The following is a 19916-nucleotide window of genomic DNA, read 5'->3' on the forward strand; positions in this document are numbered from 1 at the left end:
ATACATATTGATGAAGATTAAGATAACACAAGCTCTCATTGATTGCTAGAAAACGCAAAATGGTACAACCACTTTGGAAGACATTTTGTCCGTGTTTTACGAAGCTAAACATAAGCTTATTATATGATTCAGCAGTTGTGCTTCTAAGTATTTACTCAACTGAGCTGAAAATTATTCCACACAAAATCCTGCATGTGAATGTTTACGATAGCCTTATTTATAACTGCCCAAATTTGGAAGCAACCAAGATGTTCATCAATAGATGAATGGACAAACGGTGGTAAGTAAGACCAAACAGTGGAATAGCATTCAGTGACAGGGAGAAATGAACTATTAAGCCATGAAAAGATATAGAAAATCTTGAATGTATATTGCTAAGTGAAAGAAGCCAGTCAGAAAAGACTAAATATTGTGTGAGCTAACTATATGACACTCTGGAAAAGGTAAAACAACAGAGGCAGTAAAAAGATCAGTGGTTGCCAAAAGTCTGCAGGGAGGGAGGGAGGGAGGAATAATAGATGGAGCACAGGGGACTTTTAGGACAATGAAGTATTCTGTATGATGCTGTAATGGTGGGTACATGACATTATGCATTCGTCAAACCCATACAGCTGCACAACACAGACAGCGTAACGTAACCTATGGACATTAGTTAATAATGATGTATCCATAACAGTTCATCAGTTTTAACCAATGCCCCACACTAATGAAAGACATTAACAATAAGAGAAACTGTGTGGTGGGGAAAGGGGTATATGGGAACTCTCTATACTTCCTGTGTAATTTTTCTATAAACATCAAACTGCTCTAAAAATAAAAATAATATAAAAAAGAAATATTTGGCTGGGAATGAACACCTAACAGCAGTTTGATCCAAAACTCATATATATATATATATATATATATTATATATATATATATATATATATTATATATAAATTTATAAGATGTAAATTCTCTCAGTATTTGGCTCTAATTTCTCCATGTTGGCTCTCTTCTTCTCTTCTGGGGCAGGTTATTTTCTCCACACCACAGAGTGATTGCCTTTATTTTCTTGGGTTATGTCTGTTCTCCCTTACATCCACCCAGAAATGAAAGCTCACTTTCCTGATAGCTCACATAGAATCCCAAAACTGAGTTTCATTGGCTTTAATTGTCCTGCCTGCTGTCAAGTGATGGCATCTGAACCAACCACTGTGGCCAGAGGATGAGATTTTCTTCCAAGAGGAAGGAGAACAAAGTATTACATCATTAGATGGATACAGATGAATTCCATCCAAGCTACACAACTGGGAAACCCAGAGTACCATTAATAAAGGGAGAGAGAAGAAAAATACATAAATACATGCTGGGAGGGCACCTAGCAAATCTCTACTGCTGTGTCTGTGTAAAGAATGCAGATTCTCTATACACTAGCCTTGTGCTTTAGCAGCTTATAGCATATTTGCTTTCAAGTGTGAAACTTCCATATCACAAAAAAAAATGCTTCCTCTATGGCTTAATGATGTCTGATATTTAATGATTGCAATTATGTTATTTCAGTTTATTCAACTAACACATATGTATCCAGTATCAATAATGCTCAATTGTAGGGAATACAAAGTTACATAAGACACAGAATAAGACATAGCCCCTGGCTTCAAGGGGTTTACAGTCTAGTAGGACAAACACAGGCTTGCTGTCTGTTGTCAAGGGTTGTTAAGGAGACAGTAGTTGCTGTTAAACAGGTGCCAAGAGAAGCTTCAGAGAGAAGTTCAGACTAGGGTTCAGTCTTGAAAGGCAAACAGAATTTCACCCAGTGTATCAATGGTGGAATTTATTCCAGCCTGACAAAAAAACAGAAACAAAAACAAAACAAAACAGAGCAAAAACCCTCTGAACAAAACATGGCAGCATGAAACCCCATGAAATATTTGAAAATCAGTAGTAGTTGAGTAAGATGTAAGAGTGGTACAGGGAGACATGAGGCCAGAAAATTAGATGAAGCTTAATTTTATCAAATACTGGATGGAGAACGCTTTGAGGCAGAAGGAGTAGCAAGATGAACATTTCCTTGTAGCATGTTTACAACTGTGTAGTCTGACTTGGGATTGTAGGACACCAGGCTATGGAAGAAGGGAGAATGTTTGGAGGCTGTTGTTGGAGACAAGATGGGAACTTCTCGGTTTTGAGTTGGGACAGTAGGGTAGTCATGGAAGAGCAGATCGACTTGAGGTTTCTGCTCAGTTAAGTACAAATCGCCCCGAGTTATAATACTTAGATACATAGCAGTCCTTTACACTTCAATGTGGATTTATATCAGGCTCTGCACTGTGCAGGTTTCCTTAAGGAAAATGAAGAGGGGCATGAGGACTTTAGGAGCCTATTGATAACAAAGGGTGGTACATACAGTTCTGGTAAATTTCCAGACATGATGGTAGAAGAATGGAAAAGGTCAACTTCTTCCATGTCAGTTTTTCCTTGCACTAGCCCAGTATAATCAGATGTCCAGAATGTAATAAATCCAGATGTTGTAAAGAGAATTAGAGCAAATGTTGATTTGCATGGCATAAAACCAGCTGCTAAGCACAGATCATGAATTCACTGTGGCTGGGTGAATCCATTTGATGTTTACATTACAGTGTAGGTTTCTCTAAATATAAATTTCTCCCATGTGTAAATGTGTCCCCAAACAGATTTTAAAGACCAGTGTCAATTCTTGTCAGCAAAAATATGCCATAAACTAGATTGCAAACACATCCACTAATATTTATGACTGATCTATTCCATTATGATGCTCATTAAGACAAGTTATCATCAAGTAAATTTTGAGGAGAATAAAAATATATCTTTGCTAATAAATTATGTATGTAAATTATTGCCATCGGTTTGTCTTTTTGAATGGAGCAGAAGACAAATTTTGTCCGTAATTCCAAAAGAATGCCACTCCTGAACTTTCTAAATCACCACTGACTTAAATTTAGAATGCTGAACTATTATAGTGTAGAATTTTGATCCAGTAAGACACTGAGGTTCTGAGCCTTATATTTGGAATATTACGGCCGACCATGGGAATACTCATGTTTATTCCTTTTACTGATCACGAATTGGAAAAGAAGAGGAACATTTGGAGAACAGCCCATCTCCAGCCACCATCTGCTTGTTGTAACATAGTTGTATGTTGTCATTTTTTTCTCTTTTTTTATTACTGTTATTAACACACTATAAAAAATACATTTAAATAGCATTAAGTTTGCAACACAAACCAGCAAAATGGAGTCATTCAATCTTTAACTTGTTCTGTGGAAATTGCTTTATTCCTCCTTTTAGACATTGTTTGGAGCCATGCAGTATCCTGCTGTTCAGTTATAGTGAAAACAGGTGCCCAAGAGAGGTAATTACCAGTGTTACATTTGGTGCTTTGTTTTCTTTTAATTCAAAGTCTTTTGTTCATTTCCTGCGTACTCCGATTGGTACCGGATTAATGTATGCAAGGATGTCTTAGTGTAGAATTGATCAAAGTTAAGAGAGCGTATGCTTTAATAGAAGAAATGACAATGTGACAAATAATATGCTAAAGTGAAATTTAAAAACAAAATAATATTAATTTAATAAACATGTATTAAGTCTGTTGGAAAAGCAGTGTGGTCATACTATTTTACATGATGTCTGATTGTTCACCTCCTATTGTTTATATTACAGATCGTGTCCAACCAACATAATCAAATTAGTGAATATAACATTTTTATAACACATTCATGTGCTTTTAAGATATTCAAACTTTATTCAGAATGAAGATAGGTTCATAAAGCGATGCACGTTTTTAACATAAAAAATGAGAGTAAAAACCATTAATATTCTCTACCATGAGCTAATGGTTAATGTGATGGTCCACATGGACATCTGTGTGTGTGTGTGTGTGTGTGTGTGTGTGTGTGTATACTATACATACGTATATGACCGAGAATTTGCAGATATTTGTATGGAGGAATGTTTTTGAGTCCCTGCGCTCCTGGCAAGCCAGCAGAAGATTGAGGAGAAGGATTAATAGGCAAGGACATCAGCCAAAGTCCAGTCAGAAAAGTAGAAAACAATTTAAGTGTTTCAAACAGAGGGGATTTAATACAGGGAATTGGTTACATGGTGTTGAAGGGCTGAGGAAGTCAAAAAGGGAAGTGAGGTAATCCAGAGATAAATAATGGCAGGACACGTCACTCAGGGAAACGAGAAAGGAGTCGGCGCACCCGGAGGCCCAGGGCTGAGACGGCGGAGGAGGCACCGAGGCCACAGCTTCTGGGAAATTGCTGCAACTTCTGGAGCGGCTGCTCGAAGCAGCAGCACAAAAGAATACAGAGGAGAGACAGAGAGGGAGAAAGAAACATGCCTTCCGCATCCTTCTTGCTTATGAACCTGCCAGGCCCGCCTATTAGGACAGGCTAAACGGCAGCAAGCCAGTTAGCAAGGGAGCCCGAGAATTGTAGCCCACAAAACCCTAGCTCCAGCGTTGGGGAGCAGAGAGGGGAAGGGAGGGGTGCAGGGCGGGGAGCAACGCTAACTCACCAGCTCCCGCGGGAAAGCGCCGAGACCATCTGGGAGGAGAGCCCTGGGGGTCGACTAGACGCCTCGACAGTTTAACAGGTAGGGGCTCAAAGGCAGTGAAGGGAGATTGGACGACTTTGTTTTATATTCACAGGCAGATGAGCTCTGAACATCCGGGTTGTGTGTGTGTGTGAGAGAGAGAGAGAGAAAGGGAGGCAGAGACATGGAGAAAGGGAGGCAGGGACAGGTAGAGAGAGAAAGACAGAGAAAGAGACACTGATGCTTGGCTCATAATAATGTCCCCAAATGGTAGCTATCATTGTTCTTTGACAGCATTTTTTAAATTATTTGAAGTTTTCATAGTTATTCTTTTGAGTGAAAAAATGACCTCATTCTTTTTCCATCCTCCATCCTTCCTTCAAAAAAAAAAAATAAAAAAGAAGTCGTTTAACATGTTGGATTAATCCTTTACTTAGCAGCAATCAGCTTTTCTTAGGCAAAACCAAACGGGTGAGAGTTGATTCTTCAAGCTATCCACCTAGTTATGTGAACTTCAAAGTGCTGATTGATAACACTATCCGCAATTACTTATCGGGGACGTGTGATGCCATGTGTGGGACCTCAAGGCATGAAGGACACAGAAGGCATTACTAGCACCAAATGAGCTTACAGTCTGTATGCGGGGGTGTCTTACATGTAAAATGTGAAAACTAATCACAAATGGAAGCAAATGTTAAGTTTTACTGTTTTTTCTTTCTTTTTTTTTCTTTCACACTCAATCTCTGGAAATCTATCATAATTAAGGCAATGAAATGACTGGCTTGCCTGTTCAGGTACATACATTCAAAATGACAATAAAACATGTGGGAACGTGGTGCCCAGTGCCCTTTTGTTCTAGTCTTAACGTTCTTTTTTGTGTGTGTAAGGGGATGGTTTGTTTTATTGTTAAAGATGGGAGGTAATGGAAGGAGAGACGTTGACACAGAGAACAGAGGGGTCTGAGAGGAAGCCAGACTAGGTTCGTACCTGGAACAGAACAACGGTGGGAGAGATGTTGTTTGGAGCCTCAGTGTGAGCCTGGCAGTCAGTGGGCTCAGCTACAGACAAGCCCACAGAGCCCGGGAGTCAGAGGCAGAGCCCTGGCCAGGTCCAGGGCGGGGGCGCAGAGGGACGTGGCGGACACAAAGTGTGTGAAATTTGTGATACTCGCTCACGGGAGTTTCAAAGCATTGTGTCCTTGAACTTTGCTCAGTGTCTTGGAAATTTGAACAAAAGAGATTTTTTAAAACTTTGTTATTTTTTTTTTCTCTTTCTGGGATTTATTCATGAGTCTGGAAGTTGATCCAGAAACGTGAATGGTGAAGACCACTGGCTGCTATCGTAAACAGTATCCAGATTCCCTCTCTGCCTCTAGATAGGATCCACATGGCCACATGCTAGGTGTGCACAGGAATTCTCTGTCTCCCAAGAGATTCCAGGACTCATATTCAGATAGATTTCAAGTGACCCCCTTCTTTGGCCCTGAAGACATGCCCAGATAGTTTACAAACCTGGACACAATAAGTTGCAGGGATTCTAAACTGCTCATATTAACCCCCAAAAGCATAATACTGCTTCTCAACTCTACTCCCATGATTGAGCTCACGCTGCTCTTTTTAACCGGAATGGCTTTCTGCCGTCACTACTTAGTGGAGTTCCCCAACTTCTACAAACTGTTTAAAATTCATCTCAGGAGTCACTCCTCCTAAGAAGTGTTCCCAGACACTCCAACACAGGCTTGAGGTTATTTATACAGAAACTTATTTATTCGTATATCTGGCTTCCTCAAAACATTGTGAACTCTTTGAAGACAAACAACACGTCTTACTCATTTTTGTATTCCCAGGGCTTAAAACGGTGCTGGCACAGAGTGTGTGTTTAACAGATGTTGAACCACTCCTCCATCTCTCCAGGTAAGTTTGTTTTCAGATTTCCTATCACTTCTTCTCCACTTAGGGGAGCAAGCAATATTGGAAAAGAGGTAAAATGTGGCAAAGTGAATAGAGTCATTCTGTTTTTTAAATAATATATTAATTTCATGCTTGCTTCCCCAGCCTGTTTCTAATCTTCCTCTAATAGCAACTGAAATACGCTCAGGGAAATCAAAATGCTTCTAAGAGAAACTTTAAATATATAACAAAATAATTGAACTTCAAGACAACCAAATGGTGCACCATGTACTATACATTTGAAAAGACTATTAGTTATCATTTAAAATAAGCCTCTGTTTTCAATAATAACAGATTCTTCTGCCAGTTTTCTTTATGCCATGTGCTGATACAAATACTTTGCACATAAATTCTCATTTAAATCTCACCATACTATGAAATAGCAATTAAAATATTATTCTAAATTTGCATACCAGGAAACAGATTTGGTGACATTAGGTCAGCCTGCTGAAGGACACACAACTAATAGCAGGTAGGGCCCAAGTTTCGATAGAAATCCTTATTCCAAGCCTGAGATTGTAACTGCTGCCCGATTCTGGCAGGCATTTGCTTTATTATGAAACTATACTCACAGCAATTAAATAAAAACCATGAAGAAGTAAACTACACTATGATGTTTTCCTTTAATCTTTTGCTTTAGTTTTATTCTTCAGGAAGGTAGTACTGACTTTACCAAAAAGGATTCCATTTGGAAGTTTTATTTGTCAATAAAATACTCCTAGTCTCAGATCAAGGCCGAGAGAGATAAAAATGAAAAAAGTGTTTTGGGAAACAATGGGAACTCTCGTGGCAAAGATGATTTGTCCCAAGGAGAACACAGGAAGAGAGACCATAAAACAGAGAGAACATTTCCATCTGCGCCGAGTTCAGCTCAGCAGGACAATAGCTCGTGACTGACCAGGGAGCCTCCTCTGCTATAAACCACAGAAATTCTGGTTCGAATCTCCATACTTAGAATGTAAAGAAAGCATAAACAAGAAGTTCAGCTACCAGATGGGGACCCTTCTAATTAGTTAAGTCTGCTCTAATTTTTGGCCACCGGTTGGCAGATGCAACAGATGCCAAGGGAGTAAACAGAATATGTTGGCAGTTTTGAATTTTAAACCAGTATATCACAAATAGATTCAATTTAGAAATATTTTCCCCTTTGGTTAAACTCTGTAACTTAATTTTGTCAAATGCCAGGAAGTTAGAGATCTATTATGAAGCATTTCTTTTTAGACATTCCACATTTTTGCCTATAAATTGATGGCAATGAAAGACATGTCTTCAGGCATGTGGTCTCAGAATTTGAACAGTGTAACAGTAATGCTTGTGTAAGAGTCATATTTTCTTACCAAAGGGGACTAAGGTGGTATTTAGCGATTAGAAAACCCTAACCAATGTGAGAGCTGTGTCTGGGAAAACGTATCTTAAGATGAACAGGGACATTAAGAAACTTAAGAGACCTGGTGACCATCATCGCAATCTCTAGACTCTGCACATTTTGGTGGTTCATGTCTTGTAAGCAGTTGGTCCTTGAAAGCAAAATTCCGTAACTACGTAGCTGATAGGAAGGACAGTGTCGTTTGAACTTTTTTGGACGTAACTGCTTTCCCTTGCAATAATACATCAGTGAGGAAGTTCTAATTTTTCCATTCCCAGGAATGATCGGCAAGTTTTCTTAAATTACTTGTCCATTCAGCTACCATCAGGGGTGGGGAGGGTGATTAAGTTGTACCTTATTTGCTGCCGAAAAATTGTGTTCTTAATTTTATCTGTATGTGTTTAATAACTCTTTGTGAGTGCTCAGTATATGCTAGCACAGTGCCTGTCCTGGGTCCACCGAGCTAAACAAGACACAGTCCCTAATGATTGCACATATATATAAGAAATCTAACTGCTACAATGTATTATGACAATCATTGTATTGGATGTAGGTCAAGTGTGTCATTGGTATTCACAGGCAGGGACATAGAGAAGTGTAAGTGATTCTGCCTGACTTGGTGGGGTGTGTATTACGAAAACATTTCTAAAGGTAGTAATATTTAACATGATTATTTGTTTTTAGAAAGTAAGAATTACCAATAAAATTCATGGAGTAGAGGGTTACAAAAATAGAGATGTATCTTTGGTAAAATGTAGTTTGATGGGACATAACTTAGTGTCTTGGAATCTTAATAAGAGGAAGAGTTGTTTGTGTTGGTAGAGAACAAGCAGGTGAGTGTAGGATGGACAGGAGGTGATAGAGACGATGTTTTATAGGTTTTTGACTTAGAAAATGAAGTTAACTTATGCTGAAATTGATCAAGATAGGAAACGCAGGGGAACCAGATGGTTTTAGGAAATGGATGAAGAGGTCCATGTTATAAGCATCAGATCAATTATTAATATTGATATCAATATCACTAGTATTAATTTTGTGTGGATAACGCTAATAATGCTGGTTATGATAATACAACATTTATTTGGGATTGACTCTGTGCCAGAAGTTGTGCAAGGTGTTTTGCACATACTACCATATTTGGTCCCCATCACAACCTAAAGAGATAAGTGCAGTTTTCATAAGGATTCAGAGGTACTCCAGGCCATGGTAGGGTCGTAATTCAAGCCCTGGTAAGTTAACTCCATATTCTTCAATAGTTCACGCAGTTTGGACCCAGCTTCCATAGGATTCTGTTTGCAATGTCTAAAAAGCAGCTGGCAATCTGGTTTCTGGACCTTAAGAAAAAGATCTGAGTTAGAGTCACAGGTTTAGTAGTCATCGTGTTAAGGTTGTATTTAAAACTATAAACGTATATTTTGTTTTGTTTTTGTTTTGTTTTTCTTTGCACCTGTCCAGAGCAGTGGTTCCGACCATGAGAAAATCTTAAGCAGTCACCCTGAAATTATAGCTAAATGCTGTTGCCTGTGCACTTTCTTGGGAAAAATTGCCCATAGTATTTGAAACATCCTAAGGAAGTCACAGGATTTCCCCCACCCATCAACATTTTAAGAATCTTTGATATGGAGTGATCAATATTTATAATAATGCCTAGAATTCTGAGTCTTGGAGAATCCTCTGGGTCTGCCAGTGTTCTATTGGATTTTCAAAGAAAGTGATGGTAGGGAAACCCATCAGGATAAAAGCTGTGTAAAGGGCTAAATCTGGCATGTAGAATCCTAGAACTGAATATCTTAGGTGTTTCATTCTTGCATATCTGTAGCTTTCATCCTGGTTTGCAAGGATGATATGACTTCCCTAGGGAGGCAGTCATCTCCTTCTTGGTCTTGGTCTGTTTCTTTCTTCAACTGGGCCTTTGCTTCAGATATAATCTGGAAATCTCTCAACTTCGGGCATTGGTATAGGTGAGGCTTTCATCTTAGAACTGATAGTTTTATATATTTATCTTCTAGGCCCCCTACGCTTACCTCTTGGAAATAACCTTATGTTTTGTAGCCCAGTGGGGAATATGGAGAATACCCAAGGTAAGAATGTGCAAAGATAAAATAACCAGTGTAGGGCTGTCTGGTCTTAATGACCCTAGAACATTTTCTGTCTTATCTCTTTCATGATCATGGCATTAAAAAAATAATATACATCACCTGGCCATAAAAATCTGTAGTTTATCAATATTTATTGCACAGATGAGTTTAAATGACAAAAGTACATGTGGGGAAAACTTCACAAAGCAGTAACAGGAGATATATAAAGTCTTTATCTATTTAAGCAATATTTATGTTTTTTAAAGTCCATATAGAATTACTTCAATATTTTTAACTTTATTAATGATAAGATAAACATTTAATGAAAGCTCCTATAGGCTGAACACAAAGAGGAACCAGAAACGTATTTTTCAAAGGGGAAAAGTCATGTATCTAGGTAATTGTATATCTGGGTAGATAGTGATGTGAGTTTCAGATAAAGGACTTCGGAATTTCGGAAAAAAGAGAAATCACAGTAGTGACTCCCTTGACAGAACTCCTCTTACGAGGCGTTTACAGGGGCCCTGCATGTCCCCTGTAAGGCAGACTGTCTGAAGTCTGAAGCAGGCTAACTGCTCTGCTCCCTAACACCTTTTTCTTTCTCCTCCCTCCTTCTGTGCTAGATTCTTAGCAAGACTGGGTTGTAAATCTGATTATGCTGCTAAATAAACCAAACCTGATTAAGCCAGTTTCACTAACTAAGATGATGACTCAAAGCATTCAATATTAACTAATGAATATGAGTTTTAAATGAAATTTATTTTTGCAAGGAAATCGAAGTGGAATGCACTTTTTTTCAAGAACTAATTGCTATATGAGTTGTTAAGAAGAATTTACTGCTGAGCTAGAAGTAGAAATTTTGGACGTTGGAAAATTTCATACAACAAAAGACTGATGTTTACTTTCAAGACTAAACATTTTCACTGTGTTGGGAGTGCTTTGCACATCTTAAACATCTTGCTGCCTCTTGAAGAAATAAAAAATGGGCACCATTCATTATGAATTGTGGAGGTGTTTTATGCAAAGGGCCAGAAGGTAGAATTCTGATCAGTAGCTCACTAGTCAAGGAAAAGACTCTTTCCCTAATCAAAAGTTTGTAACTGAAGCATTTGTCTAAGTTTTAAAGTACATTAATCCTCAATATGTGTGTAGCATGTAAAAAGTTTTATGTGGCAACCTTTTTTTTTTTTTTTTTTTTGATTAATTAACTAATCGGAAGTCCTGAATGAGTTGGAAGAGGGCTAGGACAATAAGGTATACTTTCTGAAGAAAGGATATTTTTCAACCCTTACTAGATCTTCCTTTACTGGTTTTATTTACTTAAGGAAGCAAACTCTTACTCAGTGAAGAGATCAATTACATTGAGCAAAGATTTATTGGATTTCCATTGCTTCAGGATACAGGATAAGTTACTGATCAGGGCATGAACGCATCTTCACAATCTGGTTCCTCCCTGGTTCTTCAGCCTCATCCCCCATCCCTCCTCACCTGACATCTTTATAGGTTAACAAGACAATGTACTTGAGAATTTTAAACCCCTACTATGTGTCAGCATTGCATGCTCTTGTACATTCTCTGCCAGAGGCCCCAAATGCCTCTCTTGTCATCAGGCAGGTAATGAATGCTGATTATGCAATGAAAACTCTGTTCATCTTAAAAAAAAAAAAAAAATCAGGATCTTTCCTCTGCCCTAGTTTGAGAGAATGCCAAACTATTTTTAATATCATCATGCCATTGATATTACACAGCAAGACAAAGTTTCCCCTGAATTTTCTCCAGAGTTTTTTCAAAAAATTCTCATGTGTTTTTAGGAAAAGCCTAAGGGGATTGGCATAGTGTTTATTTTTTCAAAAAAATTGTTAACAATATCAGAGTTTTGTTTTTTCACTTCAGTTAGCATTAATCCTTAATTATTACTTACCCCCCCACCATGTTCTAGTAAAGAATAATGTATCTTTTCCCCCTTCAGAGGATATATGGTACTGTGCTTGCCCATTCATATTTTCTTACTGAGATTAAAAAAAAAAATTCTTAAAGGTTCTACCATTTCTTGATGAAAAAATGAGACTATAAAAACTTTATTTTCAGTTTTTAGACTGATGACTGGTTTGTCTCATTTCCAGTTTTTCAATTTAAACGAACAAACAAACAGACAAAATATCCGGCTCTCTGCTAGATGAAAGGAAAATCAAAGACAAAGAGAAAAGGTTGCCCTAGGAAGAAAGACTTGAACTCAAGACTGTGCACCAACTTAGGGCTGGAAATAAGGGCCTAGGGAGCTACGAGGAGGAGGTGAATGACATTGCTTGAGTGGCCCAGGTGTGAGAGGTGGCTTTAAGGAGGAGGGGACCGTGTGTGTGTGTGTGTGTGTGTGTGTGTGTGTGTGTGTTCAGTGTCACATCCTCGGTTTGGGGTGTAGGTCATCCGTGCTCTGCATCATGACAAGCACAGGGAAGCTCAGATGGGCTAAGCAGGTTTGTGATGCCAGCTGTCTGTGAAACCCAGGTTGCTTAGTGGGGAAGACAGATGCCGTATAAATTCTAGTATTATGAGTGTAGAACATGAGCAGAAGGAAATGATTTCGATTTAGATGTAACAGAGCTGGAGACATAGGAAAACCTATGTATGTATGGGACAATATGGTGGAGGGGAAGGGAAGGGAGCTAACTGAATCTTTGAATACAAGAAAGGCTACTCTTAGGAAATGATGTTTGAGCTGATAAGCGAGGAAGCTGAAATTATTTAATTATGGACTGGATGTGAGAAATAAGAAAGTGGAGTTAAGGACTATCCTCTAAGTACTGGCTTGGGCACCTGTCAATGGGGATGCTATGAATAGTCTTGGAAAAATGATTTTGAGATGCCTGTGAGGCATTCTGTGTAGAAACATGGACCACATATTTCACTATATGGGTCTGAGTATCAGACAGGGTCAGTCTGGACTAGAGGTGAGATTTGCTGAAGCTGTGGATATACGTAAGATCCGTCAGGGAGATATGGAAAGAGAGATGAGCATGGAGTCTTGAGGATGGTGCTGGTAAATTTCAACGGTTCAAAAATGGGTAGAGGATGACAAGCCACAAAGAGACCTGGGCAAGACAGCTCAAGCAGGAGTGCATGGTGTGCTGACGCTGAGTCAAAAGTGCATGTGTGTGTATGTGCTTACAGGAGGAAGTGGTTAGTAAGGTCAAATGTCATTGCTAGGTCTAGCAAAATAAAAACTGAGAAGAATCTGTTGGATTTAGAGATAAGGGTGGAGATCATTGGCTATCTCAGCAAGAACAGTTTCAGTGGAACAGAAGGCTGCTTTGAATGAGTTAATGTGAAAAAGAGAAGTGAAGAAATTAAAGAGAGCGACTTTGAGAATTGTGGCTTTTGACAAGATAAGAGAGATTAGGGTCGAAACTGGAGGAGTGTGGGCCTGGCAGAGAATTTGTCCTCTTTCTTTTTTTTCCTCCTCTTAACTTTTACAATTTGATATCTTTAATTAAGTTTATTTGCTGATATGGAAGAACCAATAGTAAGGGGCAGTGTAGCTACCAGAAAGGATAAGGATAGTTCAAGTTGGGAGAACTGGAGTCGGGAGGCTGAACGGGATGTATTTATCACACAGGCTTTGCCTCTGTGAGGATAAGGGACAGCTCTTCCACCTAAGAACGATGTACAAAGATGAAGGACAGAAGGGAAAGGGACAAAGGTGAATTGATACATCTGGTGATGGGACGTCAATGGACTATGTCTTTCACAGAAAACATGGGGCCTTCAGTGAAGACATCTGCTGAGAGAGGAGAACATACCAAGAAGGACAGAGGTGGGTGAAGATGGCAAATGGTTTGTAGTCGTTGCTGTGAAGTGTTGGATTGGGAAACCTACCATAACAGCATTTTCAGAGTGTCCTTAATTTAGAGCTCATTAAGCTTGGCTTTGTCCCTCGCCCATGAGGCTTTTCAGTAAAGAGCAGATTCACGGAAAGAATAAAAAAGAATGTTTTCTTTGTCTTGGCCACCCCTTGTCTGATTTCTAGCAAGACGTTGATGAAAACTGCTCTGATTTCCATGTGCCTGTTGCTTCTCTTGATCCGGGTCCCATGGTGGTTGATTCTCTGGGATACAGTGACTGCTATGGAGATCATCACCGCTGTCACCGATGAGGGCTACTTCTCAGGGGACGGAGAGCTTGCAACGGCAGGCAAGCAGCCTCTTTGCAGTACACACCCAATTTTCATGAAATTTCCTTGGCAGTAAGGGAAGAAGCGAGGATGAGAAAACAAAACTTAAATCAACTGAAATTAAGGGAGTCACGAGTCTGGAAGAGGCCTTGGGAGAGAGATATTCTGACTTCTTGTGGACAAGGATGATATCTTACTTGATTTTTTTGTGTCCTCTCTGCCTGGCAGGGAGTAATAATAGCCAGTGTTTATTGAAGGTTGCAGTTCTGTGCCACAGACTTCTCAATGGTTTATACAGGGTAACTCGTTACATTCTCACCTTAGTGTGAGGCAGCCACTATTAATGTCTTTGCTTTTAACATAAGAAAACTGAAGGCACAGAGAGGCCTAGTACCTTGCCCCAGGATCACATGGCTAGAGTGAGGGCTCGGATTAAGCCCCAGGCAGTGGAACGGTGAAGCTCGCCCTGTTACAGAAACCCGGTGCGTGCTGACTTGAGTAAGTCACGCCCTTTTGCCGTGTTACCTCGTGTAATATAGTATTGCGATTTTATAGCTGAGGTCCAAAGTCCAGTTCAGGATTGACCAAGGTCACACCGTGAGTGACAGAGCTGGTATTTAACTTCAGCTCTTTTGACTTCTTGCCTTGTGCTCTCCCCACTTTGCTGTAATTGAATTAACTCTGTGTCTGATTTCAGGCATGGTGATCCCCTTTTGCCCCGAGTTTTGTTTGTACCTCCAACCTGTGTACCGCCTGCTCAGTTATGATCTAATACTTACTGTGTGGGCTTCAGAGTTTATTTGATTTGGAGCAACCTAAACGGCCTGTTGGCAAGGACTAAATATAAGATTGTGAATACAGGGACAAGGATGCATATTTCTGGCCAGAGGGGATCTTGCAAGCTAGGGTAAAACACTGCAAAGTATTGGCAACCGTTGCTGTAACAAAAATGAATTCACTAACTCTCAGTGTTTGTGGTATATTATAATGTAAATTCATCTGAAGAGAGGGAATACAGAATTAAAGCAATGATGTTTAATATTTCTAATGCATTACACTGGTTTAGAAAAGTGGGGTTTTTCAGTTTGCAAAACAAATTAATTCCGGAAGAGTCTTGCCTTGACAATCACATGTAAGAGCCGTTATGTTGCACAATGCATGCACCTTGCAGTGTTCGGAATAGGCTACTTTTGTTGTTACTGCCCTTGTTTCCTCGCAACGTCCTGTGTTGTGACTGGGCAATGCATTTTGCTACACTGATTTGACTGAGGGAGAAACCACAGCACCGTGTGGTTTAAATGACTCATTCAGTCTCGTAAAAGTGGTCTGTGTGAGAGCCAGGGTTAGGATTTGGATCTTCCATCTTGAATGCCATGCTTTGTGTTAAGCCACATGGTGTTCCAATATATCATTTGGCCCATTTAAACCACATGGATAATTCATTTTTCAACACCCTGGTTATATGTCATCTTAGCTGTCATTTCCATTAGCTGCTTACACACCTGCATGTGGCTCATAGCAGCCTCCTTTTCTGCCTGCTGCGACATCAGGAGCGGTGCTCATTGAGCAATAGAAGGCAACTAAAATACAACAGCAGCAACAACAATAACCCTTCTTTGTTCCACTCTAGTGCTTGTTACTTCCGGTTTCTGTTCTTATAGAGTCCAGCGTCACTTCAGTGCTACGATGCCTGTCTAGGGGGACTCACTCACTATTCCATTCTGTTGCTTGCAAACTTTCAGTGTCTTTCCTTATAGGACAAAAATGTTTTTGCATTTATGCTTGATGGAGCTTTGGAGATACCAGGAAGCATTTTATAACCATCTTTGTGAAGTAGCACAAAGGGAGCCTGGGGTGAAACCCAGGGTACAAACCCCCCATGACAGATTGTATATTTTCAACTTAAGTTCACCACCAACACACTCTTAGGCAGAGGAGAAATAAAGAATTGCATTCCCTGAGCCCCTCTGTTCCATATGGTTCCAGTTTCGTGTCTGCCAAGGAGAGGCATTCATGTGAGATTTGGAAGACAGGAGAGAAGGAAAAATTGACTAGAGGAGAGATTGACCCTGGGTTCACACATTTGTACATCCAGCAAATATTAATTAAGATCCTATATGTGGTGGACATTGTTTTACATTCTGATAATACTTCACCTATTCTCATAGAATTAATATTCTGTGAGTGAGTGAAGAGATCAAAAAAAGGAAAACGAAAACCAAAACCAAACAAACAACCCCCCCCCAAAATCCTCAAAACAAAACCAAAAAAAAAAAAAAAAAGAACTAACAAGAAAATACAATTATATATTTTAGACCATAATGGGTATTATGAAAACAAAACAAAAATATGATAGGAGATTTTAGAGAGGCGAGTAGACATAGATGAACTTTCATTTAGGAATAGTCTGAGGTTCTAAAGGATGATTTAAAGTTGATTTCTGAGGGAAACTGTCACTTTTGAACCCTGTCTGGAATTTCTGCTCAATTGTTCAAGTTTCGAGTTAGTTGGGTGTTGTGCACGCATGCAGTTATCAGTGATTTCTCTAAATACCCTGTGTTAACACATGAAGTGTGTTGCTTGCCACTAGCTGCTGTGAGCAGAATAACATCTTGATCTGTGGTTTGAGATGCTGTTTGGCTCCTGAAAGTCAGTCACACTCTCCATTTTCATGAATCCTGCCCGATCGGGAATGACACGGGATTTCAAGGGAGTCACTCTGACTTACCAGTGGGAACTGGGATTGGGTTCTGTAGATCGCTGCACATTTTATACTGATTTACTAGCACGCTGTCCTCAGCTCGGCTTGGTCCTGTCCTTTACAGGATTCCACAGGAAGGTGGCATATGAGCCCATATCTGAATAGATCTGGAAAACACTCTGGGTAGACTCAGACAAGGGAGATTTAACCCGAGGTTTCTCTGTCCCTCTCCTTAGGGAGTGAGGAACAAGCATGAGTCCTTACTTCCACAGGTAGAATTGAGTGTCTCTCCTTTGGAGATCGACTTTGATCTACGAGGAAGTGCACAGAGTGTGTCTTAAGGGCATCAAACTATAATTGCTCTCCTTCAAAGTGGACGATCATGCCCTCATCCTTCAAATAAAGGGGAACTGCATAACACCATGTGTTTATGTGACTTACGATTTATATCTTTTGAAAGGATTATGTCCTTCGTTAAAACATTCTTTTCACTGGGGATGGGAGATTTAAGGAATAAAGAGGATTTGGTCTTAGGAAGCTACTTTTTCTGTTAATTTTGCTTACCTCTGGGATCCTTTTATTTAAAACAAAAATTTCCTATGTTTTCTATGCACGTGTCCACGTGGAGACTTCTACTAGAAATTATCTGTCTCCATTCTCCTTATCTCATTTTCACAGCCCACCTCTAGACCTTCCCTATCTGTCACATCACATCACATCATGTTTCGGTGCTCGACTGTGCTGGGAAATACTCCTTTTCTTTCCAGTTCGGCTTTGAGAAATAGGGGCAAAGAGGGTTGGGTTCCAGTGTAGGCTTTTTACTTGATTACTTTGGCAACATGGAGCCAGACACTTATCTCAGGTATGAGGATCTGAGTCCCACTGACTTATTTGTGGAAAGAGGGGGTTTTATTACAAAAGCAGCTGTTAAACATTGTAGTCTCAGGACCCCTTTATATTCCAAAAGCACTCAAGGTCTTTTAGAGTTTTTTGGGGGGTTGCAGGGGGGGGTTTGCTAATCCAGCATCTGTGCTGTGAGAGCCATTTGTTAGCTATTCAAAAATCCTACAACTTTGTAGTGAAACCATTGGTAGCCTGAAATCAACCATGGTGGAAATATTTACATCATGGAAACCGGCAAATGCTTTTTATTCAGTGAGCTGATTTATCGGCATACTACTAATGTACCAGGGAAGAAATAAAGACTGAGACATTAAAACATATCTATTTATTAAATAATTGAAAATAAGAATAGGCCTTATATATATTCATCTAAATATTTTCATAAAATATAATAACATTTTCAGAAAAAAAAATGAATGAGAGTGGCTTTTCTAAATATCTCTGATACCTGGCTTAATAAAAGACAACTATATTCTTACGTGGGCTTCTACTTTCAGTGGGTTGTGATATTTCAGGTCATGCAGCATTTGAAACAGTTCGTTGTCCCCTTATGGGAGAATAAGCAAAAGCAGGCAAATGCTATCTTCTTATTATTATTATAAAAATAATTTTAAGCTCATTGAACCACTGAAGAGGTGTCCAGGTACCCCACAGTCTTCAGATTATACTCTGAGAACCACTGTGTCAGAGAATCTCTAGCATCATCTCCATCTCTGAAAAAAAATAATCAATACTTCTAAATTCCTCTTCTATTTATGTATTTGGGTGGTAAGACTTAGGCTGGGATGCAGCCCCTTGGCAGTTGATGAGCGGGCTTTGAAGAGTGGCGCTCGGATTAAAAACGAGTGGGGAGTGAGTCTCTCCTGCTGCTCACAATTGTGTCTGAACACCCGTTACTGCCTTTTCCCTCCTTCTTGACTCCTCTCCTTCTTTCCTACCATTTTCCAGTGACCAGGCTTCCCTACCAGGCCAGGTGAGCAGGAGCTGAGGAACTCTAAGGCATCGAAAATGTGTGCTCACCGCAGCAGAGTTTCGAGCTCATGGGAAGTGAGGAGCCAGTTAGAGCAACCTCGTGATAGGGATGGCGCAGCTTGAGAGGCAAACCAAGATGCCTAGCTCCAGCCCCGAGAGCAGAAAGGTGTTCTGGGTGTGAGCGAGTGTGAGAGACGGCTGTTCTCTTCAGGCACGAACGGGTCACAGCCATCTTTGCTGCCTTTGAACAGGAAGAACTGTGAACTCCGGTCTATAGCAGGGTTGACAAACTTTGTAAAGGGCTGGATAGCAATTTGTTCCCCCTGCTTTGCAAGCCATTCAATCTCTGTTGCCACTGCTTGATTCTGTGATTCTCTTGTAGTGCAAAAACAGCCACAGACAATATGTAATTGAATGGGAGTGGTTCCAATAAAATGTTATTTGGAAAACTCAGCCTAGGCAAGAAACGAATTGGCTTTTTGTCTACTGGTGAAATTTCCTCCCTCACCTTGACATGTCTTGTTGGGTAGAATCTCCGGAATGTCTTGCCATTCACACATTTGTCCTGAATCACAAAGATATCTGACTAGCTGGGATAAATCCAATGAGGTGGTCGATCGAAATAATAACGGTTATAACACTTGCTAGGTGCCAGATACTGTTCTAAGCACTTAACATGATTTAATCCTCACAGCAGCCCTATAATTAAGCACAATTATTATTATTCTCATTTTTTTTTATTTCCCAGGAAATGGATGCACGAAAAGATTAAGCAGTTTTCCGGAGTTTATTCAGCTAGTAAATGATAGAGCAAGGATTTAGATGCAGGCACTGTATCCTATGCTGCACCGCTCCTTGATATATGCCGGGATTATGCTATGCCCCTGTGCACACATTTGGAGGTCAGGTAGATCTGAAGACTAATTATGTTGAGGATCAGAATCAGCTGAAATTTAAAAGTGGGCATAAAGCCTGCTCAGGAGTGAGCTAGTAAATCTACGTAGGATGTTCCCCAATTTTTTTCCAAGCCAGACAGTTTTGTCACACAAAGCTTATAATGAAGGCACATTAGGAAGGAAAATATTCTGATAGCAGCTGTATTAGTGTTATTAATGGAAGAAAAAAATGAGCCCGTTGAAGGACAGTAAATGGTACATTCTCAGAAATGGATGAACCTAAACAAAGAAAGGAGTAATAAAGGGAAAGAAGAGAGGTAAAGTAA

General features: G+C 39.8%; 1 long non-coding RNA gene across 1 annotated transcript; it reads left to right on the forward strand.

The window, feature by feature from the left end:
- The first annotated feature begins 6400 nt into the window (after positions 1-6400).
- On the forward strand, positions 6401-19083 carry LOC135318691 (uncharacterized). The gene is made up of 3 exons (XR_010376966.1): positions 6401-6470; positions 13699-13761; positions 18671-19083. It is a non-coding gene; the product is annotated as an uncharacterized LOC135318691 (long non-coding RNA).
- The last annotated feature ends 833 nt before the right edge of the window (positions 19084-19916 follow it).

This window comes from Camelus dromedarius, chromosome 20, assembly GCF_036321535.1.
Source record: "Camelus dromedarius isolate mCamDro1 chromosome 20, mCamDro1.pat, whole genome shotgun sequence".
Lineage (NCBI taxonomy): Eukaryota > Metazoa > Chordata > Mammalia > Artiodactyla > Camelidae > Camelus > Camelus dromedarius.